Source organism: Mustela putorius, unplaced genomic scaffold, assembly GCF_011764305.1.
Source record: "Mustela putorius furo isolate JIRA1106 unplaced genomic scaffold, ASM1176430v1.1 tig00000083_pilon_pilon_pilon, whole genome shotgun sequence".
In the NCBI taxonomy this organism is placed as follows: Eukaryota; Metazoa; Chordata; class Mammalia; order Carnivora; family Mustelidae; genus Mustela; species Mustela putorius.
The window spans coordinates 938,701-958,689 of NW_025421273.1; the positions used below are offsets into that span (position 1 = coordinate 938,701).

At 33.7% G+C, this 19,989-nt stretch overlaps 1 long non-coding RNA gene across 1 annotated transcript in view; it reads right to left on the bottom strand.

Moving 5' to 3' along the window:
- Nucleotides 1-899: 899 nt before the first annotated feature.
- LOC101688729 overlaps nt 900-19,989 on the bottom strand; it is a 31,629-nt gene continuing 12,539 nt past the window's right edge. The window contains exon 5 of the long non-coding RNA XR_006603546.1: nt 900-5,938. This is a non-coding gene — a long non-coding RNA (uncharacterized LOC101688729). The remainder of the gene's footprint in view (nt 5,939-19,989) is intronic.

Sequence of the window (19,989 nt, forward strand, 5' to 3'; positions counted from 1 at the left end):
AAGCCTCCATGTTGCATCACCACTTCCTCATATCAGGGAGATCATATGATAGTTGTCTTTCTCTGCTTGACTTATTTCGCTAAGCATGATATGCTCTAGTTCCATCCACGTTGTTGCAAATGGCAAGATTTCATTTCTTTTGATGGCTGCATAGTATTCCATTGTGTATATATACCACATCTTCTTGATCCATTCATCTGTTGATGGACATCTAGGTTCTTTCCATAGTTTGGCTATTGTGGACATTGCTGCTATAAACATTCGGGTGCATGTGTCCCTTTGGATCACTACATTTGTATCTTTAGGGTAAATACCCAATAGTGCAATTGCTGGGTCATAGGGCAGTTCTATTTTCAACATTTTGAGGAACCTCCATGCTGTTTTCCAGAGTGGCTGCACCAGCTTGCATTCCCACCAACAGTGTAGGAGGGTTCCCCTTTCTCCGCATCCTCGCCAGCATCTGTCATTTCCTGACTTGTTGATTTTAGCCATTCTGACTGGTGTGAGGTGATATCTCATTGTGGTTTTGATTTGTATTTCCCTGATGCCGAGTGATATGGAGCACTTTTTCATGTGTCTGTTCGCCATCTGGATGTCTTCTTTGCAGAAATGTCTGTTCATGTCTTCTGCCCATTTCTTGATTGGATTATTTGTTCTTTGGGTGTTGAGTTTGCTAAGTTCTTTATAGATTCTGGACACTAGTCCTTTATCTGATATGTCGTTTGCAAATATCTTCTTTTAAAAGTCCTGATTTTGTGCGCGGTTGCTCCGCCGCTTGCCGGGAGCCGGCCCCTCCCCCCGGGGTCTATCTTCCCGTCGCTTTGGATTCACTTCTCCGCCAGTCCTACCTTTCAGAAAGTGGTTGTTTTTCTGTTTCCAGAATTGCTGTTCTTCTTCTCTTCGATCTGCCGATGGATTTTCAGGTGTTTGCGATCTTTAGATAAGCTATCTAGCTGATCTCCAGCTAGCTGAAGCAGTCTCAGCTTGCTACTTCTCCGCCATCTTGACTCCTTCCCCTGTATCATGCTTATAATGCTAAAAGTATTCTACAATATTGGTAAGCTAAAATTTAAAAGACAACTAAATGCAGAAATAATTACAAATATGTCTCTAAACAATCAAATAGATTTTGCAGTGTAAAAAGAAAAACAATGATTCTTTTGAAACATAAATATCAACAAAATTCTGAGGAAGCTAAACTAAATATTTAAAGAAATTTTTTCTTAAAGGTTCAAGAGGTCTTCCTCATTTTAATCCCATTACTTAGGAAACTCAACCCTATGCAAGACAACAGTAGAAGCCAGGAGACCAGGTTCTAATTGACATTTTACCACTCTTTCACTTTGCCACTTAAATCAGTTAAATCTGTCTACACCTTAGCTATCTCCTCCTTAAAATTAAGAAATAGATTAGATGATTTCTATAGTTGTTTCTAGTTTTAAAAGTCTAGGATTCTGATTACATTCTAGCTTGAGACCAAAAATCTTTAGAGCAAGATAAAGGCTGCCACTTAATGATGATGTAACCTTTATAGATTATATTCTCACAAACATTATAAGAGGGGCAAAAGCTTGAAGATAATTGAATGAAAGACTTAAACTCCCTCAGAGAGGTACATGACTCATTTCCTCACTTCATTCAGGTCTTGGCCAATAATGCTTAACAAAAAGTCTTTCCTGAACACCCCATGTAACAACCCACCCATTGTTCACTGGACACTATCATTTTTATTTTTCTTCTTAGTACCCCTTACCACTGTGTATTTTACATGTTTAATATTTTGGATGTTTATTTTCTCCACTAATATAAACTTGATGAGAACAGTTTTGTTCTTTCTTAATTCAGAGTAGTGCTGCCAAAAGAATGATACTTAGTCTACTCAATGAATGTTTGATGATTGAATGGCTGATGCTTTCAACAATAAGTATATCCCCATGACTGAATCCATAATGCTGGAAACGTAAGCTGGAACATGTTGTGGAAGGGCCTGTACAAGATTCTAAGGCAGAGTTATCCAATAAAACTGTGTGATGATAGAAATATTTTAAATTGGTGCTATCCAATTCAGTAGTCACTAGCCACAGTAGCTTTTGAATACATGAAATGAAGCTGTGATTGATGAACTTATTTATTTTATTTACTTTTAATTAAGTTTACATTTAAATGTAAAGACCTGAATATGGCTGTGGCTACTCTCTTAAGCTGTGCATTTTCTAAGGAATTTGGAACTTTAAAACCAAAGAGCCATGGAAGATTTATAGGAGGAAAAATAATGGGATGAGAATTGTATTTCTGAAAAATAATACTGAAAGTAACATTTAAAATGAGAAACTGGAGAACTAAACAACCAGACAGAAACTGCAAAAATCTGGATATTAGGGACTGAAGACCTGAATTAGGGCAGTGACAGGATGAATGGAAGGGGAATAAATGACTGGGAAACACGGAAGAGGCAAAATAAACAGGATTTTAACCTTTTTTTTTTTTTTTTAAATATCTGCATGGTCAAAGGTTAAGCGAGAGAGACTATCCACCATGAGTCATGTTCAGATTTCCAGGAAGCCCTCTACAGTTCACTCTTGCAATTCATGCACAATAGGGATGTTAAGAATTGCTAAGTATTCTCCTGCCTTCCAAAGTAAGTGTGTAAAACAATCCACATCTTTCAATCACTCTTCCCCAAGTTTTGGTGTCCCTTCTTTATCGGTGGAAAGATACCCACCCCCTTCCTTTTGGGTTGGGTTTTGAGACTTTAGAGGGCTTTCTAGTATAAGTACCATAACTCCTAGAGCATAGAACAAGGATGAAATAATAGCAACAACTGGCCTCAGGAAGAAAAAAGGAAGAGGGGTTTATGGAGAAGAAGAAGACCAGTTTTTTTACCAAAATATGCTGAAGCATGTGCATTTCAGCTCATTCAGAGTCTGCTTCTGTAACTGTTCAGGAATCAGAGTTCTCATGATTCTCCCCAGGATCTGGCTTGAATACTTTCAAGCAAATAATAGATGTCTTCCCTATCATTCTTCTACACCTCACTCATGAGCCATCTTCTGGCACTGTAGCACCATTCCAGCACCATTGGGACTTCTCTTTCCAGTCATGCCTAAGAAATCTTGGCTCCTTCAACTCCCAGGCCCTTGGCCAGAGGAGCTCTGAGCCAGGATTTTGATGTTTTTTTAAATCTGAATCCATCTTTGCTGCTACAGGTGATTAGAATGAAAACACCATCACTAACAAAAGAACCTAGGTAGCAGAGAAAAACCATACTAGTGTCAAGAAACACTCACTGATAAAAATTCAGATCATTTTGGATACTCTTTAAATCCAAATGCCAAAGTATCAGTCATGGTTCAAAAATCAAATGAATACATTTCAAAAAAAAAAAAAAAGTCTTTGCTTGCTTGCCTAGTTGGTCAAAAACAAGTCCAACTAAATTCTGTGTCCAATTTAAAGCTGACATTAAATCAAGACATTTTCTCTCTCACACACACATACACATACATATATAAAATATATGTAAGCACATACACATATGAATTGAAAAATAATTTAAGATTTAAGATGTTATCAAATAAATCCACTTTGTTCCTCATTCCTGTAGAAAGCCATCTGGGAAAAGCAGGCACAGGCTTTTTTTTTTGTTTTTTTTTTAAATGGAGGAATACATTTTTATTTTAAGTTCACATCTAAACAGTGAAACCCTTTCTATCACAACACAAGGAAGACTTCTCCCACACTGGCAACTGTTTTTATATGGTTGGCAGGTTTCAATGGATCTGAACTCATATGAATAAATTCCAACTACTCCACTGGATGAAAGCTCACACACTTCCGCTTTTACAGATGAAGTAGAAAATAACTGTCAGATGTAAGAAGACTAAAGAGTGATTTAATATTTCATCAACAAAGAAGCCTTGACCCTTATTTGCACTATTAAAATCTTAATATAACAAAGTCATAAAATGGTACAGTCAGAATTTAGAAGCAAATAAAATTCCTTGGCAGATCAAGAATTCTTGCCACCTGTATCTCAAAGCACAAGGAAGCATACTCTGCGTTCAGGCTCTGTAATAAGCACATTAAAGTCAAAGGTGTATCTATATATCTCAAGCTAAGTAAAAATGAAAAGAAATGCCTGAGGGCTCATGTTCTGAATAAAACTGTCTACATTTTGAGAAATTCCAGTCTCTATGGACTTCTAATAATTACAACAGAAGGAGATTGAGCCAAAGAGACTCAAAGGAAATTGAAAAGCATGATTTTCAGGGAAAACCCCAACACCCAGAATGACAATATAGATTACTTAGATTTCAATCTATATCAACTAGTAAGACAGTGTATTTGTGTTTGGACTACAGCAGCATGATAGAACATAATCCATCTGAGAGACTAGCATATAATAGCCACCTTTTGTATTGTTCTTCTGAAAGACAAGTGATTATAATTATAAAGTACAAGAAACTTATGAAAGAATTAAATTTAAAACCTAGGAACTACTAAAAATTTTCAAAATAAGAAATAATACTAAAAAGCAACCATAGGTAAGAGCATGTGCAGAATACTGCTTACCACTTAGTGGCTAATGCTAGTCAAGTTTCAGTCTTATTTTGAATAACTAAATTTTCATTAGAATTTAGGTATTATATGGATAATATAGTAATTTCTAAGAATTAAACAGATAATAAGTTATTCATAGCCTTATGCTAGAAGACAAATGAGGATTAGAAAATCTCACAACTGTGAGCATATTTATCTGAAGTACTATATTGAACTATACACTATATTTTAGTTTTTTTCTTAAAATTTATCAATTAATTACTACATTTTCATCACTTTGTTAAATAGGGTCAAAAGATAGATATTCCCTTTTTTTTTTTTTAAGACTTCCGTTGCCTATCCCATAACCTCAGAGGTATAGCCTTCATCATTGATTTGGACCTAGTAGAAGAATCTGGAATTACTGTCTGTTTTCAAAGAATAATTCCTGAGATACAAGGTTGGAACTTATCCCATTACAAACATCAAAGTGTGATTTTCAAGGTTTTAAAGCAAATAAAACTGTATTAGCTTAACGGGAAATAAGTATCCTCTTAGGAATAAATTTCAAAATGGCAACCATAGTCAAATCTATTGCCGACAAATGGTAAGTGAACTTCTCTAATTGGATCTTTTTTCTTGTTTTGCCTATCTTGCCCTTATTTCACTGATCTAAAATACTTGCTAAAAAACAAACAAGGAAGAAAGTCTATTTGCTAAGCAAGTTGTCCTCGAAAGACTCCCTATGACTCACCCAAAAATTCCTCAAAGAAAAAGAAAATACATTAACTAACATGTAAAACAACAGGAATAACTTTTAAAAAGATTATAAATGCAAATAATTTTACTTGAATATGGATAAGGGATGAATGCTCATAGGGAGAAATTTGGAAGTAGTTTAAATTAGAGCAGGGCTCTTTCACTTATTTTTAAATTGGCAATGTCATAAAAAATATGTGAATTTGTAACTTTAAAGTTTGAAAATGCATTTAAGGAGAGACATCAAAGGAGTCTAAAAAAATGAAAGTTAAGCACATATTTTAACTCATAATTTCCTAATGCGTCCTTGAGTATATTAATGCCATTCAATCTCATAATTTTCATTAGTAATATGATTATAATTATATATAAATATATATTTGTAGTTTTCAAGAGATAATTGAAATGTCATATATAAAATATCTGGTAAAGAGGCATGTAGTCAGATACCTAACCTAACATGAAGTAGGACCAACACTGAAATCAGCTGAGGAGATTCTCTATCCAAAAAACACTATCAAAGTAAAACCAGTTTCAAACCCAGCCCATTTTTATCCATACTTACTAGATAGCGAAGGCCCACTGTAAACAAATCTCCCAAGAAGATGAAAATGAGCAAATTAAGATCTGCCTCCAAGTTAACCTAGAAAAATCAATATACAAGAAATGTACAACACGCCAAAAGTGACAGAATTGCTCGCAATAAGTAAGACTTGATTAAAATACCACCATCTCTAAAAAAGGAAGTGTCAATCAGAGAAGGTTTGGTTGGTCAGAGAAACACAGACAAAAGGAATTACAAACAGTAGCACTTTTAGGAAAGAATAGGAAGTTTTTTAAGCACTAATCTTTATTTATTTAGTTAGTTATTTGACAGACAGAGATCACAGGCAGGCAGAGAGAGAGGAAGGGAAGCAGGCTCCCCACCGAGCAGAGAGCCTGAAACGGGGTACCCCTAAAAGCACTAATCTTAAAAAAAAAGATGGACTGAACTGATGTTAAAAGAACTCTTGCTCGGGACGCCTGGGTGGCTCACCGGGTTAAAGCCTCTGCCTTCGGCTCAAGTCATGATCCCAGGGTCCTGGGATCAAGGCTAGCATCAGGCTCTCTTCTCAGCGGGGAGCCTGCTTTCCTTCCTCTCTCTGTCTGCCTCTCTGCCTACTTGTGATCTACTTGTGTCAAATAAATAAATAAAATCTTAAAAAAAAAAAAAAAAAACTCTTGCTCATCAAAACATATACAGAAGGAGAACAAGACAACCATTATATGAAAGGAAATATTTACATAACATAAAATAAAAATTTTATTTAAATATTCTGGACTCCTACCCAGAATAATTAAAAAAAAAAAAGATATAACAAGAAAAGATAAATTGGAAAACGGGAAAAAGAACTGAACTGGCAGTTCATAAAAGTACAAATCCAATAAATTTATGATACTCATTGGTAATTAGAGATACTTAAGTGAAAACTGTCATGGAATTTGCTGCACACCTATGAAATTATCAGATAATTAAAATTTCGGTCAATGTCATGGATTATTAAATATGTGAGAGCAACGGAACTCAAATAAACTGCTGATGAGAGATATATTGCTACAGCTGCTTTGAAAATATGTTATCATCTAGTAAGCATATATCTCACATAAAACTGTGCAGTTACATGAGGACAAATATACAAAAATGTTCATAACAATAGTGTTTTTGATAGACACAAAAATATAACAAACATATGCAATAAAAATAAAATTTACAAGTTGTAAAGAAAACAAATTAAGCACAGCCACTCTCAATAATATCTATGATTCCTATACAGTATTAACTGAAAGAAGCATTACACAAACTAAAATATGTGATAATGTTTCATTTATATAAATTAAAAAAATATATAATACCATTATCTCACTACATGAAAAGCAAAATTTTAAAGAAGAGTAAGGAAGTGATTCACTGTAAGTCAGAACAATTCTAATGAACACGGAGAAAATCATTAAAGGAAACAGTGTACTTTCAGATTGCTGGGAGTGTTCTATATCTTGATATGGGTGGTGGCTACCTAAGTGATCACTTTATAATTACTAATTATATTGTACATTATGTATTATATATTTTTCTGTACTTTTGTTATATTTCAAATTTTTTTAGCATTTTAAAAATTTGGCCATGCCCAATGTAATGGGTTGAAAAGTGATGTTCCAAAAATCTTCCCACCCAGAACCTCAGAATGCGAACTTATTTGGAATAAGGATTTTACAAATGTAGTTAAGAATCTCTAGAGACCATGCTGGATTAAGGTGGGTCCTACATCCAATAACAACTTTCCTTATAAGCCACAGAAAAAAAGAGACACTCACATACAAGAAAGAAGGACTGCCAAGACAGAGGAAGCAACTGGAGTTACACTGTGATATGCCAAGGAAAACTGTTAGCCACCAGAAGCTAGAAAAGGCAAAGAATTCTTCCTTAGAGGCTTTGGCAGAAGCCAACACTTGATTTTGGATTTCTGGCCTCCACACCTTTGAGAGAACAAACATACATCGTTTTAAGCCAGTAAGTGTCTGGTAACTTGTTGCAGCAGCCTGAAGCACTAATACATGCATCCTACAGACAATATTATACAGAGTCCTTTACATTTTGGGCTGTGGAAACGGCCTTGGTTACGATTCTGACTGAATCACTTATAACCCTTGGACAATTCATAATAATTTGTAACCTCAGTTTTCTCATGTGTAAAATGAGAATAATATTATTAACCTTAAAATGCTGCATTAAAGGGTAAACAAAAAAAGATCTCATTACATTAATACATGTTAAGGGCCTGGACAATTACACACATTTATGTAACAGTGTGCCACAAATAATAGCCTATTCTTCAGAGAAGACCACCATGAGATGAGAGATGAATTAAACAATTTTAGTAATACTATAAGATTAAATTAAATCAAGTTGTCTTATGTCTTATTTCAGGAACACCTACCAGCTGGTCCCAGAGAAGGCTTAACTACATGAAATAAAGATTTTTCTAGTCATACAGGTTTTTACGACTCTGGTCTCTTTGAAGTTACTCACTATTGTGGTTAAATACATTCTGCTCATATGCATCAGTCTTATACTGTTGGTCAATATGAAATGATACTAGACAAACAGAAATAATTTCAATACATTCAGAGAATCAGGTTATTCAGCAACCTAGAAAAATCCACTTAAATGAAGACTTTTTAGGAAATAAACTATTGGTCCCTCCCTAAAAAGTAATCATACCCTTTTTCTATTCTATAAACTTATTTGAACCTCTACAGCAAAGCACGGTTCTAAAGGACAAAATCATCTAAAAATGTAGTCACCAGGGTGCCTGGATGGCTCAGTGGGTTAAGCTTCTGCCTTCGGCTCAGGTCAGGATCTCAGGGTCCTGGGATTGAGCCCCTCATCAGGCTCTCTACTCAGCAGGGAGCCCGCTTCCTCCTCTCTCTCTGCCTGCCTCTCCATCTACTTGTGATCTCTCTCTGTCAAATAAATAAATAAAATCTTTAAAAAATAAATAAATGAATAAAAATAAAAGTGTAGTCACCATCTCAATGGACATTTATGGTATCATTTTCATATAAACAAAATTAATTCTAATTATAACATTATCACAGTTATCATAATTGTTCTTTATTTAAATTTTTAAACAAGAGACCAAATGAAACCAAAAATAATGAAATGTAAAACACAACTACTATTTCCCTTAAGGAAATATTTATAGTTCAAGAGAATTAGTAGTATTAATTTTTTTAAAATATGATCATCAGCTTCTGCTTTGGAAACATAATTAGAACATGTACCTTTGGCACCTTTGGCACTGGTAAAACTGTTTTGAAATTTCTCATCTTTAGGAAGTTTCTTTTTCCACGAAAAACTTATTCATTCTCCATTCTGACTAAACCTATCCATTCCCCTTCACTGAGCTTCTTACCTTCCTAACTAAAAATGCAAGTATTAAGTTGAATGGTGGTTCAGAGTAGAAATCCTGCCTATTTTTTTTTAAAGACTTGTTGCTTATTTATTTTTAGAGAGACAGAGAGCAGAGGCAGCAGGGGAGGGAAAAAGAGAAAGAGAAAGAACCTCAAGCAGACTCTGTGCTGAGCACAGAGACCAAAGAGGGGCTCAATCTCTTGATTCTGAGATCAGGACCCTGAGATCATGACCTGGGCTGAAACCAAGAGGTGGTCCACTTAACCTGCTGAGCCACCCAGATGCCTAGGTGCATCTCTCTCTAGGGAGATCCTGAATAATTAAGAAGAAATAGGTAAACTGTGATTATGAGTTGACATAGGGTCTCTTACGAATAAAACTCTTAGATCTAGTATTTAGCAACTCCGGGTCTCAATTTAAGTCATTTAATCTTTCAGACCTAAGTTTATTCATTTATAAAATGGAGATTATTACACCTACAGAAAAGGCTTAGTGCATATAAAAGCATTCAATACATTAATAGATAGCATCACTTAATAAATTTTAATTGGTCCTCAGCCTCAACACATCCTCCATTTCTGAGTCACCTTTTACTGAGTTAGCTTCATTCTTCACAAACCCTGTATTTTTGGACTACTGTCCTATCTTCTTTCTTATCTCTCATCCAAGCTTTTTTTTTTTTTAAGATTTTATTTATTTATTAGACAGAGATCACAGGTAGGCAGAGGGGCAGGCAGAGAGAGAGGAGGAAGCAGGCTCCTTGCCGAGCAGAAAGCCCAATGCGGGGCTAGATCCCAGGACCCTGAGATCATGACCTGAGCTGAAGACAGAGGCTTTAACCCACTGAGCCACCCAGGCGCCCCTCTTATCCAAGCTTTTTGAAGGATTTTTCTGTTTCTCTTTAGTTCCTCATCTGCCATTCATTGCTCAACACACAAAAATCTGACTTCAAAATAAGGCTTTTTTAATATACATGCTGTGATTTATACATATCCACATTTCGAAATGCAATCTATATGCCAGTGACTTAACATAGAACTGTGAGATGCATACTCAATCTTCCATTCCCTTTATCTATTTAAATATAAAAAGTCATTTTTTTTTGTTTTGTTTTTAGCTTTCCATGTTACCATACAGAGTAAAAGATAATATTTCCAAGGCATCCTGGTAACCTGGTGAGATACAACTAAATTCTTGTGAAAGAGATATAAACAGAATGGGGTGAAAATTTGGCTAAGTCTCCTTAAAAGGGAGGAGTTATGTCTTCTTCCATTTTGCTACTGGATACACCATTGTGATGGAACATTTACACTAGAAATATTGAATCCTATGGAAGGGGTGCCACACCTTGGAATGGCAGAATGAATATCTGAAATAAGTCTGGATGAATGACTTTTTAGTGTTCAATTCAGCCTAAGTTGGCTTCCACTATGCTTCTTTCACAAGTGAAAAAAGTTAAGCACCTGTGATACGGGAGTCTTCCTGTGTGTAAAGCTTAACTAATTCAATCAATTCTATATACTTTAACCAAACCTTTTTGATGAGGTCCAGTCCTCATCAGATTGCTGATTGCTATTTAATATTTCAAAAGATTGCAGATTACAGGTTATTATTTAACATTTCCAAAGATCCTCAAGGTTAATGCATCTGAAACAAAAACAGTTGTCTCTTCCAAACTTCTTTTTCATATATCTCATAAACCTACATTCCCATAAATCTACATTCCTTTGGATGTTTCTGCTCTCATTTGTAATATGAAATAGTCAACAATATTACCTTGAATTGACTTGAATTCATCTCCTTCCAGAGTTTACCCCCATTTCAATAGTACACTCTTATCTCTAGCTCAATTATAGAAATTTAATGCTACATATGAATATGGTCACTGAATTTCATATATTTGAGCAGGACAATTTATATTGGCCAATGATATCAACATTTTTATAAGCATTAGTGATGTCTGAAACATGGACAACAACAGTGGCAGTTTTTCTAGAAACAACAGATTCCAATATTTCATAGGATGTCTCACCCATACACTTTTTTTTTTAAGATTTTATTTATTTATTTGACAGATCACAAGTAGGCAGAGAGGCAGGCAGAGAGAGAGAAGGGAGGAAGCAGACTAGCTGCTGAGCAGAGAGCCCGATGCGGGGCTCGATCCCAGGACCCTGAGATCATGACCTGAGCCGAAGGCAGAGGCTTTAACCCACTGAGCCACCCAGGTGCCCCTCATCCATACACTTTTAACATTTGGAACTTAGTACTTTAGAAAATCAATTGAACACTCTGGTAGGACTGGTGATACGTTTTTCCTGATGAAGGAATTCAATCAGTATATAAATATACGTATTTTTTTTAATATTTTATTTATTTATTTGACAGAGAGATCACCAGTAGGCAGAGAGGCAGACAGAGAGAAGGGGAAGCAGGCTCACCACCGAGCAGAGAGCCTGATGTGGGGCCCAATCCCAGGACCCTGGGATCATGACCTGAGCTGAAGGCAGAGGTTTTCCCCACAGAGTCACCCAGGCGCCCCTATACGTATTTTTTAAATCATCTTTATTCCAGTAAAAGATCTGATTTGAATTCTGTTGTTAGCAAGTAATTATTTCTCATAAGAACATTTCACAATTTCAGCTAACATAAAGTTATTAATGTGAATTCACTACAATAATCAAAATTTTGAATTACCGAATTGTTTTACAAATTAAAATTATTCTACATGACTTCTGGTTGAACATGGTTTCCCTCTGATGCCTCTCAAAACTGTATTAAAATGACATGTAAAAAAGTAAATAAATAAAATAATGAGTAAATTAATTTTTAAGAATTACATATACAGAAGAGAATGAGAAGAAAACACAGTGGATGAGAGATGTCAGGAAATTTTTTGGTAAAAGAAAAGTAGATGGATACTTGATAACTGACATAGCACTGCAAACAAAGCCAATGCTAAAGTGTCTTCACAGGAAGAAAGTCATGTCCCTCCTTAGACACCAATGAATTGTTCAGGAATTGGAGTTATCAGTAGAGCAACATGGAGAGCACATGGGATAAGACTGAAAATAAAGATTTGTTAAAAGATGGAATAGATCACTTCTCAGATATTTCTAATCATTCCCCCAGTCCTAAACATACCCCTTCCTTCCCTCAACACACATTAACTTTATGCAATTGGGAAGTACAAGAGGCTGTTATTTCTGGGTCACCAAAGGTGACAGAGGTAAATAAAAATAAAAACAAATGTTTTAACACGAAAACCTGCAGAGTCAAAAGTGGCATTTCCAGCCCATTTTACATCTTTCTGCAAGAGATTAGAAGATCCTGCTTTGTGCAAATTAGTCCCAGATAAGTGATCACAAACATTCATTTTTAAGAATCCCTGATTAGATTCTTCCTACTGTGAGGGACACATATTATTCTCACACTGACCCTGGTACACTGAGCATCCAGTGAACTCTTTTATTCTGATCATTAAAGCAACGTTTTAGTTCTGCTTTAAAACTGAATTGATGGTCAACAAGCACCACACATAAAACAATCCTATAAATTAAAAACATTGAACAAAAATAACAAACAGAAAATAGGATCTGAGAAGAAGAGTATATAGGAAAAGAATAATAATTCAGAAAAAAATCTTTTTTATTCCTCAGAGAGGTATTAAAAGGGTACATTAAGAATAAAAAAACCTCTTATGAGTTAAATATATGATAGCAGACATAAAAATATCCAAAAGAAAACCTGGAATATTAAATTGAGAAAAAAATTAGACAGCAGGAAAAAGATCACAAAGATATAGAAAATAAATAGGAAAATATAATAAAGGTAAGACACTGATTTAATTAAGTTTTAGAACAACAAAATAGAGAAAGAAATAGTATCAAAGTATGTCCCCAAACTGAAAGATAACATATATATGTATATTTAAAAAGATGTATTTTTAAAAACACACACATTTTAGAGTGGAAAATGGCCCAGTGAGTACTCAGCTCAGTGAAATGTGTTTTTGTTTTGTTTTGTGTGGAGCAGCACATAGGTTGTATCATCCTGAAATTTCAGAATACCAAAGATAAAGAGAAAAATCCTAAAATCTTCTAGAAAGATAAATAAGCACAACAGGTCACATTACACAGAGCTAGATTTAGGATCAGAATGTCAGATTTTTCAAGAGCAACCTTGGGAGCTAGAAGAAATGAAATCTTCAACTTTTGACAAATAAACATTTCTGAACTAGAATTAGATCTTCAGTCAAAATACAATGTTCAACAATGTTTTTCAGAATTCTATGACCTCAAAAATGTGACTCCCAAGACAAACCCCTTTCTCCTTTGTTTCTGGACAACACATTCACCTAAAATTAAGGAAAAACCTAGAAAGAGGATAAAGATACACATAAAAGATAAACTGAACAAAAGAGAACACACAGGAAATCTCCAGATGATGGTGAAAGGAAATCCTGGGATTGATAACTATTTCTCTGACCTGCAGCTCAGCTGCTGCAGAACAGAGTAAGATGCTGGCAGTGAAAAGAGAAAACAAAACAAAACAAAAGAATCTAAAAGATTATCTGATATTTAAGTACTGAGGGAATTTTATAGCATTTCTGGAGAATTTGGAGAGATAGGTATATACAAATTAAAGACATAATTTATCATCCCCTCCATATAAAATCCATTGCACAAGAAAGCAATTATATTCATAGCATATGGCATTTAACTCAGATATAAATAAATTTCATACTTATAATAATGTAATCACCAAATAATATTTTAACCAAAATTATAGTAAGATTCCAGTGGGATAATGGAAGGTATAGAAGCATGTTTTAATATGTATGAATGCATTGTTAAAAGAGCTTCTACTCTGGGACATTCCTAGCTATATGCAGCCTAAAATTGAAAGGTCAAGAAATAAAAATATCAATGGAGTATTTAGATACATAGCTAGAAATATCCAAAGAAAAAGCTTATAAAGTTCAAAATACTTGCCCTTGGTGACTGGGTATCTTGGATGGGGAAGGTGGGAGCAGACAATTCCCATTTTTTGCACACTGAACTATTTAGTTAAAATGTATGCAAATGTATTACATTTAAAATTATAATTAAAATTAGTTACTTTTAAGCAACTGTAACCTGAAACATGCTAAAATCTAAAATATTTCTTAGGAACATAAATGTTATGATTAATAAATAAGTTGAAACTGTCATATCAAAGTGATTGAAAAAGAATGCTTTCAACAACAAAAAAGAATGTTTTCAACTATTTTTAAGACTTTGAAAACTGCTTGATCTCTATGTATGTATACTTCTCATATATGGTTTTTTACACTATTTGTTTCATATACTCTTTTCCACTGGGCCAAAAAAGTTCAATACTACACCAAAATTTTCAAAAATTCCAAATTAATCAAGTGTGAATTGATAGATGCTAGACAGCAAAATCCCAAATGCTGGCATAAATTTTGCCTTTGAATCAATCTCAACTAAAAAGTAGCAAAACTGAAAATAATCTCCAAAAAAATCCAGTATTTTACAACACAAAAAAATCATTGGTAAGGGGAAAAAAAAGCAGTCTTCATCATCTATTCGAGTTGAGGTAGGAAACACAAACAAAATGTTGCTCATTCTATTACTTGTGCATTCAATTCTGCAATTTATGTTCTCCCTGTCTTGTGTTCATTTTAAGAAAAGTTACCCCGCTTTTTTATTAAAGTGAGAGGGAAAGGAAAACATTAAAGGGATTGGCCTGGTATAATGCATTTGCAAAGGTGAAACCTTAAAGTGAAATCTAATGGGGCACAGGATATCAAATGAGCTTAAGGATTTAACTATAACCAGGGAATAAAAGGTTATTCACTTTGCAAAATCAAAGCAGTCTCTGACGAATCTAATTAATGAATAAAATTATTGTTTCTTTTACAATAGACCTTTAAACTATTTCTACTCAGCAGTCTCAAAATGATCTCACTAGGAGCTACTGGAGTTATGGAGCTGAAATGGCAGCTACTGTTTTTCCTAGTTTCCTTTATTCCATAAAAGGATTAGTAACTTACATTGGGCTTCAAAACACTTCTCCACTAGCAACTCCCCTCGGCTTTGTTTCTCCCCAAAAAGTTTAATCTAATTTAGAGTATTCAAAGGGGGAAAGAATTGGGTTAATTTTATAAAGTAATTAAAAGCATGATGCTTTTTATTCAATTGCTTCTAAATTAGGACTGCCCTTTCAAAAGAAATATTAAGCTGAAACAGGTAAAGTTCACCTTCATAAACACTACAATTAACTGGGGACAGAAGGATCTATATGTAAGCCATGTGATTTACCAATATCCACAAAATAGATTAAGCAGCTCTCAAACTACATTTTAAACTATTCAGTAGAGGTCAAAATATTAAATCCCTTACTCTTAAAGATCAATGAAATCTATTTTCATATTTGAATACGTCTTTATCAAAAAAACATATTCATGCTTTTCTGGTAACAAAATAAGTTAGATATTGGCCCTAGATTTGACCATAGAGAGACTTCAACAAAATATTACTTATACAAAAGTATATAGTCTGGAATTTTTTAGTGAGTCATTTAGAATGACTACACCTAAATCAAATGAGTAGAGAGAAATGTAAAAAGGTAAAAAATCCTCTGATTCAATTAACTAAAGGCAAGCTCCCTCTGACTTTTTACAACTCAAGATTCTTCTGTGGATACAAGTAGGCTAATTAAATAGGTAGCTTTGTGCTGCTTAATTACTCACATTTCTCCCAGAAAGATATTATATGAAATTTAACAATTATTCTATAGAAACTAAAACACATATTTCTAATATGTGATAAAATTATTAGAAACAAGACATCCACAAGCACATATGAGATAATTACATATATGGTGTACTGTACCGAGCTCAGTGTATGTAAATGCAAGAATGATTTTAATATGATTTTTTTAACATTTAGAATTAAAAATATATTCATTAACTGCGTTATCAATCTGTAAAATAGGAAAATCTTTATATAAAAAATAGGTTTGCAGCAAACCAGGTACAGCAAATCAGTAAGCTAAATATATATGAAGCATCTTTTTAAAAAATGTAGATTAAATACAATCTATAATGGTACAATTTATTTACCAAATTCTAAAAATATAATCTATACAAAATAATTTTCTTTATGAAAGAACTTTAAAAATAACTAATCAAGGACTTCACAAACTTATTAAATACATAAATGTAAAGGATTATTACCATTAATGTAATTTAGTATTAACTTTGTATAAATGTGAACCACTGTGTTGAAATCATTCTGAAATATATTAAAAATGTCTCTTTCTTATTAAAAGGACTACAAGCAAAAACATTTAACTTTTTCTCCTTGTCTTCATTATGTACATCATCACATGTGTAGCACTTAACTGAATTCATACAGATACCTCTCCCTGTTTTCTGATGTATCTGGTGTATCAGAAATATATAGTGATACTTCTACCCATATCCTGCGTGTCTTCCATCTCTTCTTATCTCTATACAGCTATAACCCAGAAAGAACTAAACCATGGCTCTCAAATCAGGTACTCAGACTAGTGGTATCACTTTACCACTTTTCTTTCATATGAAATTTTTTAACTAGAAAGTTTTTGTAAGCACTGAGCACAATGTGCCAAACATATAGGACTTCATTTCACATTTTTAAATAAGTGAGTAAATAAGTATATGAAGTTAGTAACAAATAAATATGTAAGCTTGGAAGATAGGAATTTTGCTAAAATAAAACTTGGAAATTGAGGCAGCAGGAGAAAATCTTTCAGAGCATTAAAGCAAGAGTGAGCATTTTGTAATCACAGAGTATGCATTCACAAAGGAAAGTCTTATGCAAGACTTCTGCTTGCATAAGAATGATATTTTTGCAAAGAGCAATGGAGGCAGGCTCTTGGAGCAGTCAAGTTTGATAAAGTTCTTTGTTGTCAGTTTCCATGTGAAACTTACGTGTTCAAATGACAATAACTACATTTTCTTTCTTGCTTTTAATTTATTTTTATTATTGTTTAGCCACTCTTCATGGAAAATAAGGGTTATGATAATGTAACCAACAAATTCTCCTAAGGTCTTCTGGGAACTCAAGATCTTAAACCACAGTTTTACCTTCAGTGACACATTCTTAAATACTACCTTCCATTACTGCCAAAGGGGGGAAAAAAAAAAAAAAAAAAAAAAAACAGGAAACCTCCTCTCTATCCAAACAGCCCCTTACACCTTTTCTTTAAAAACCTTTTTGCCATTAGAATGACAAAGTTATCTTAGTGGTTCTCGCACTAATTTAGTGTTTGGGGCAAATCCCCTAGTGGGAAAACATTCAATTTCATGGCTAATGAGAAATCTACTTTAAAGCAACTCCTGAAGGAAATCTTAAGAAAGAACAGTTAAGGTTGTGTTTTTCTCTTCCTATGGCAAAACAACCATAGTCACTTAATAATAACACACTCTATGTCATCTCTGAATTCTATAACCCTCACAAATTTCAGAGGTACTTAATTTTAAAGATCCTCTTAACCTGTTCAGTTTTTTCTTTTCTCCATAGCACTTTTCACCTTCTGACATGCTAGATGATTTATTTATTTAATACATTGATTTGTTGTTGTCTGTACACACAAACACTAAAATGAGGGCAAAACATTTGTCTATTTTATTCACTAATATATCCCAAACACCTTGACACATGGTAGATGCTGAATATGCATTTCTTTAAGGAATAAATGAATGAACCAAAACTTCCTGCCATTTTTTATTTCATTATATTTCATATTGAAGCATAAAGATGTATTAACTTCTGGGGAAGGCCCTATATTAAATAAATTTGAGTTCATGAACTTGAAATCTAGATTATCATACAGATCTATGCAAGCACAACTGAAATAAATGATTTTTTCCTAGGCTCTAGACAAACACGCAAAATAAGGCCGCTGTACTCACTGCAATATCTATCCGCATCTTGAACATGTTTATTCATTTATTTATTTTTATTAAACCTAGGCATCTGTAGTGGGAAAGATTGAGATCTCAACTAATATAATAATAAAACATTCTCAGAAAGACATAATCTGTGGGAATATGATAGCTCCAAGCATAATATGTCTTTCATGTGAAAAGATATTCATTCTTAACATAACTATTTGACTCAAAAGCTATCTGAAAGAGTAAACTATTCAAAAACAGGGAGGCTAATTCCTGGGGTCCATTGTATTTCTCCAATCCAAATGGGAGGAGATTTGGGGTTTATTTTCATGATTTCCATTTGTTTTTCAAATGAATTTAGCTCAATAATTTAACTAAAGTCTTCTTACATTTCTGGAAGCCTATGCCTACCTCTGGACTCCAAATGCTTAAGGTTATTCAGACTTCCAAATGCTAGAGAACCACATCTTATCAAAAAACAATAAAAACTGTTGGAAAGTACTTCAGAAACACTCAAGTTTTGAGAACTTATCTTTTTGACCTTGAAAAAAATCTGAAGAAACTGTTTCTGAATTCCTCTACATCTACTTATTTCTTATTAGAATTAATAATATTTCAGTATCAGCTTGAGAGAACCAAATGATCCTAAAACAACAGCCCAGCATTAATGTGAGCATTTGCAAGCAAGCAAATTTATTTGAAAATTATAAGTTACATATAGGCCAAAAATTGCAAGATAACTGACTGCATTAAAATAAATAAATTATGGTAGGAAAGGGACAAAGCAAGCAAGTAAACAAACATAAAATATCCCCACAACAGAGAAAACACATATACAAAGTAAATACCACTTATTGGTTAGCAGTATAGTAGCAATACTGGGTAAAGTCAGCCCTACACTACTAATTATTGACTTGACCCTCAGCAAGTATCTCAGTCTACTCCATTGTCAATTTTCTCCTTTATATGAAAGGATTTGGGATTAAATAAAATGGTTTTAGGTTAAAAGGGAAAGAGATTGTTTTATAAAGTTCAACATGTAAAACAAAGCAACAGGAAAATCCAGGGCACTGGAGTTTGACCTGCTTGCCTCTTTGGCTCTCACCTCCACTCTGCCACATCTTCCAACCCTGCATGTCTCTGAGTAACCTTCATAAATCCTTTGAACACACTTTGTGAAAATTTCCGGAAGGAATGGTGTCAATGGACCACTTTAATGCCTAATGTTCTTATTCTCCATAAGATGGGTATGGGTATTGATCATCAATTTAAAGTTTTTCTGTTTCTCTACAACATGTATAATTTTATAATCATAGTCATGAATATAATGCTTTCAGAGTGGAGATGAGGCATAAAGAATAGCAATTTTCTACTTCTTCTCAAAGATAGATATCACACCTCAAGAAAGTAAATCAAGAAAGTATTGAATTTTTATAATTAGCAGTCAAAACACATTTGCTTGTAACTTTTAAAACAGAAGATGTAAAGACAGAATAAAAAAATCTCCTCTCACTGGTTTGATATATAATTCTAAGAGAATTTTCAGTTTTAAAATTCTGATGTTAATATTAAATCAACTGGTCAGTGAATATTATCTGTTTCTAATGTACCTTTAATAACATTACCAAAAAAAAAAAAAAACTTTATATCTTTCAGAATAAACTTAAGCTTTAAAATACTTCCCAAGAGCATATTCTTATTTGAGGAAGTTTATCTGATATTTTTATATCAAAAACAAAAAGATGAGGGGAGTTTAGAATGGAAGTTAGAATTATGAAAAGGTTAAATACGAAATTGT